The 4,741-nt window shown below is 38.8% G+C and overlaps 1 long non-coding RNA gene across 1 annotated transcript; it reads right to left on the reverse strand.

Annotated features, from left to right (window-relative positions):
- Positions 1-1,916: 1,916 nt before the first annotated feature.
- On the reverse strand, positions 1,917-3,550 carry LOC149397890 (uncharacterized). The gene is made up of 2 exons (XR_016297149.1): positions 3,192-3,550; positions 1,917-2,154 (listed from the first exon to the last, which is right to left on the reverse strand). It is a non-coding gene; the product is annotated as an uncharacterized LOC149397890 (long non-coding RNA).
- Positions 3,551-4,741: the final 1,191 nt, after the last annotated feature.

Below are 4,741 nucleotides of genomic sequence, written 5' to 3' on the forward strand. Positions count from 1 at the left end.
AAATCTTTTTTGCCACAAAATTTTGAGTCTGAACTTCCTCGATAATTTTGACTTTGCGGTACAGAATATTTGTGTCACGATCCGTGAGCGCCCGCTGCCCCACGAGTCGCGACGTCGGTCAAGTCGCATATCAAAATCACGTCATCATATGTAATATCAAGATAATAAGTAAATAAACATAATAACCAGAGATACTAATATTAAGCATAATTTAAGTACGATCATACATAAGTATCAAAAGTGGTTAAATGAAAATCCCGAAGAATTTTTCGTTTTTCTCAATTCAAACTTTGAGTCTTATAATGACTCTTATATACATATAAGCTCCTGGCTTTAAGTATACATACATGGCTTTAACAAAATACTATCATATAATAGGTTGATCCTGGGTGAGATCCCATTAGCCCATAGGTCAAGAGATACATGTCCGGCCTTCGTCTTCAGTTTCTTCATTCACATCGCCGCCTTGCCCTTCTCTACATTACCAATGGTCATAAAACTATGAGTTGATTGACTCAGCAAGTGGGAGTCTAACGTAGAAAGAAAAACAACTAATGCCATGTCATATCATGTAACGTGGGAACAAGCACATAAGAATGCAGAATGCAAATCTAACCAGTTCTAGAGCATGACTAATGTGTGCACACTCTAACTAGAACTTGTCGTTCGCAAGGCTACACACATCCCCCGCTATAACTTTCAGAATGACAAGAGTCTAGCCTTAGACTTCGAGTTGTAGTCGTCCGGCGGCCTGAGAGTTTTATCGCTTGTTTGTGATCCACTAATGGTACCGTCTTCATCGTGACGTCGGCGTGTGCCGAGCTTTTCCAACAACGAGCTATCGATTCGTGATTGCTGTCCACTGCGGCACAGGGCACTCAACGTCCTCCACTTGAGTCTCCAGTCGGCAATGGGCTCCCGTTTTGCGAATCAGTCCCAATGCAACACGGGGCACTCAGTGAGCCTCCGCCTGGGTCTATAGCTGACAATGAGCATGCGTTTCGAGAAGCAGTCTCATTGGGGTATGGGGAACTCAGTTTTCCTTCGCTTGAGTACTCAGCGTCATTCGGACCGGTATGGTCCTCAATACAAGTCAATGACTTGTAGGTACCACCGTCAACAGTTCATTAAGGTTTGGGTAGTCTACAGCACTCAGAGTACACACGTATGCTACTTACAGGAGAGCGACTCGAGATAAACTCTGAAGGTATTATCATTTCCCTTTCATGCTCGTTATTGTTTTAAGTTGAAGACTCGGGGCGTGACTCCCGGTACTTCTACCTTCGATTCGAATCCGAAAGTTGATCTCTGCTCTCCTGCCTCCCCCGTTTTAACGGGTCAATCGCAGAACTTAAGGGATAATTATAGAGGTTGGGTTTGACAAATTTATGTTTGAACTTATCGGGCGAACTCGTACTAAGTTTTCGAGAAAAACAGTCGAAGCCTTAATCTTTGAGATTATTCGTTTTTAAGGCATTCACCTACTTTCTTTTACTATCACATAAAATGCACGTAAACAAGATTATTCCCTTGGTAAGTAATTGACTTAGGTCTCCCCAGTTATCCGGAATAGTTCACTGGAAAACTTAGTGACTAGAGGAGTTGTCTCGCTTTACACGCTTCCCAAGACTATCTGACACGTCCTAGAGCGTCGAGAGAACTAGAATCCAAAGTTGAGACTTTGTTAGTTATTCGATTCAGAAACGTTGAAGAGATTTATGTTCGTTGTCAGGATTCGTTGCGAGTCAGTTTGGGGTCAAGAATTTAATTTATTACTTTCTCGATCTTTCGGAAATTAATCGTATTTAAGACCCGTACGCTTTCATACCGAAGAAATAGTACGAAATAAAATTCCAACAATTTATTTTTAACGAGTCTTAACTAAATAAATAATCCGAAATTATACAAACCGAGAATTCTAAATAATTAACTGAAATTAAATTTTCGAATGTCTTTAAAAATAATTCATGATTATTTAAGAATAAATCCAAATAATTAGATCTACGATCTAACTCGAGAGTATTAAACGCTAAAAAGTGATTGACGAGTTCACGGGTTAGATCGGGATCTGTTCTTTTCTGATTTTTCTAACTCCGGCTTCGATGCTTTTGATAACGCTGGCTCTTGCTCGTCCCGACTCGATTTGCGAATAAGCTGTGAAATTCAAACACAGATACGACTCAACCAATAATTTCAACTCAGACTCGAACCTTGAAATCCAAATTCTCGATCTCTCATTGAGACCTGAGAGATTCCCGAGACTCCGACAAAAACGACCCGTAATCCTTAATCAATCAAAAAATTTCAAATCAAAACCGGAAATAAAAGGAATCCGAGCAACAAGTTCTCAAATCACACTAACGTAATCAAATCAGCGAAACCAACAAAATAATTCCCACGCTATCAATTCCAAAACTTTAATTCAGACCAAGTTTTAATTCGCTAAACAAGACCAATTCAAACCAAAAATCCCAATTCTTAGATTCGGTGTTCACATCTTGTTGGGCCGAGTTTCAAACAAACGAGTAATTCGACTCAAAGTCCGGCTGAAACGAACCCGAAACATAAACGACCCAAATTCAAATTTCAGCCAAATAGATCAGAAACAACCAACAATCTAGCATTTCTTAATCAAATCTCGTATCCAATACACACAGAAAAACAGCCTCGGCCCGAAAGAAAAACACAAACTCGTTAAACCAATCATCACCGAACATAAACGAACCCAACATTTCTAACTCAGAATCAACAATAACAACAATATCAGATCATCAATAACAACAACAATTTCACACAAATCATCAGACGAGACTAACAGACGAAATTCACAAAAATTAAATTCCCACATAACACGGCCAAACAATTTCAGAGACCAAACTCGTCCAAATTCAAGAACAACTTTGAGGAATCAAATTCAATCACAAATCCGAGCATAAAACAACTCCAAGAATCATCAAAGACGCTCTGGAAATTAAAACCCCCAAATAAAAAAATCCAAGAATGCTCAATCTTCAATTTTCAGCCAAAAAAGAAGAAAATATTCCAATTCACAAATCCGAGTACTAACCAACACAACCCGAGCACACCCAACATCTTAACATTTCAATTTCACGAAAATCATCAACGTAATAAAAAACCCCCCAATTCGAAACCCTAACTTCAAAATCGATTCGGGGAAGAAGATTTCTGACCTTTGATGGCTAAGAAATCAGACTCCTCGGCGCGCGCTCTCTCTCTCTCTCTCTTCTCCAGCGTCTCTTCTCGGTCGGTGTCCTCGGCGGCTCGCGGCAGTCTTCTCAGCTGAAGAGCGCGCGAGATGGAGCTTAGTGGCTTGAGCTGTCGGCCGAGCGCAGAAGAAGTGAGTGAGGAGAGGAAGAAGAGAGGATGAAAGAAGAAGATTGATGATGGCGAGTGGGTTGTGGTTGTTGTTGTCTGTTGTTGTTGCTGGGTTATGTTTTTTTTTTTTTTTTTTCTCTTCTTCGTTTCTCTTGCAGGTTTGAGCGCGGAGAAGAAGACGGGAAGAAGAAGAAATCTAAGATAAGGAACGAGGAGAGAGAAATAATTTTTCCTTTTAAACAAAAGTATGATGTTTATTCATTAAATCCTTCTTTTCTCTCACAACCTCAAACGGACCCTACCTCCAAAATTCCTTTCAAAAGGGTCCTGAAAAATTGTTACGACTAAATCTTTCATCACAAAATTATTTATTAAATCCATAACATAACGGATTTTAATTCTCGTTTCTTATTTATCAAATTAAATTCCAAAATATTTCTTTGAAAAATAATTTATTACTCGAGACGAACTCGATAAATCCTTTAGTTATTCTGAGATTTTTTATTACCTTAAAATATTTTAAATTGATTCGAGAAACTAATAGGATCATATTTAACTCAATAATTTAATTGTAACAATGGAAGCTCATTTATTAAACTTGAATTTACAAGTCGAGTGGTTCAAAATTTTATACTTTACAATTCGCTTTGCATCGCAAATGATAGCAGCGTCAATCTCGACTCGATAGCAATCTGCTGAGCGTACTTCACCAGTCCCTGAATCTCTGTACACAAAAGTGAGCTCACTATGGAGTCCGGTCAAAATAACGTCGACAGACTAAGGCGATATGTCTGGCATGCTGGAGATGTGCATCAGAATCGAGCCCCGAATATACACTCCTAGGCGCATGGAGAATACTCTTATCTTCTTCTTCTTTTCCTCAACGGTCTGACAGAACGTCTGCTGTATCAGGTCGTACCCAGCAACTTTCTCACCTTCGACCCCTCTCACTGCTTTCTCAGAAGTCGCGCTAGTCGTTGGTGTTGTCAATGGTGCCTACAAGAAGAGTAGTAGTCTTTATTTATGTACATTTGATGTAATAAAGTCTCACGAAGACTCTTGCTTGTAACTGCTGAATTATTAATAAAAGATGAAACGTTCATTCATTCTTCATTGTCTATATGAAGCTTTATGATAAACTATATTATTTAGTCCTTAAACAAACCTAACAATAAATGAAGAGTCAAATATAGATTTGCATGAACAAACTCTTCATGGTTTGCTTAAAACAGTATATTCAAAATCTAAGGATCAAAGGGCTATTGATTTCAGTATGATTATTAGGAGAATCTATGATGTCTGGTTATGGGGCATTGAGAGTTGGAGACTCTATAGTTCTTCATAGGTATCTTCTGAAGGTATCCAATTGACCAATGCACTTCTAGAGACAGAATAAGAACAAACC

The sequence above is a fragment of the Urtica dioica genome, chromosome 5 (assembly GCF_054948205.1).
Source record: "Urtica dioica subsp. dioica isolate 48M chromosome 5, U.dioica_male_clone48M_v1_H2, whole genome shotgun sequence".
Taxonomy (NCBI): domain Eukaryota; kingdom Viridiplantae; phylum Streptophyta; class Magnoliopsida; order Rosales; family Urticaceae; genus Urtica; species Urtica dioica.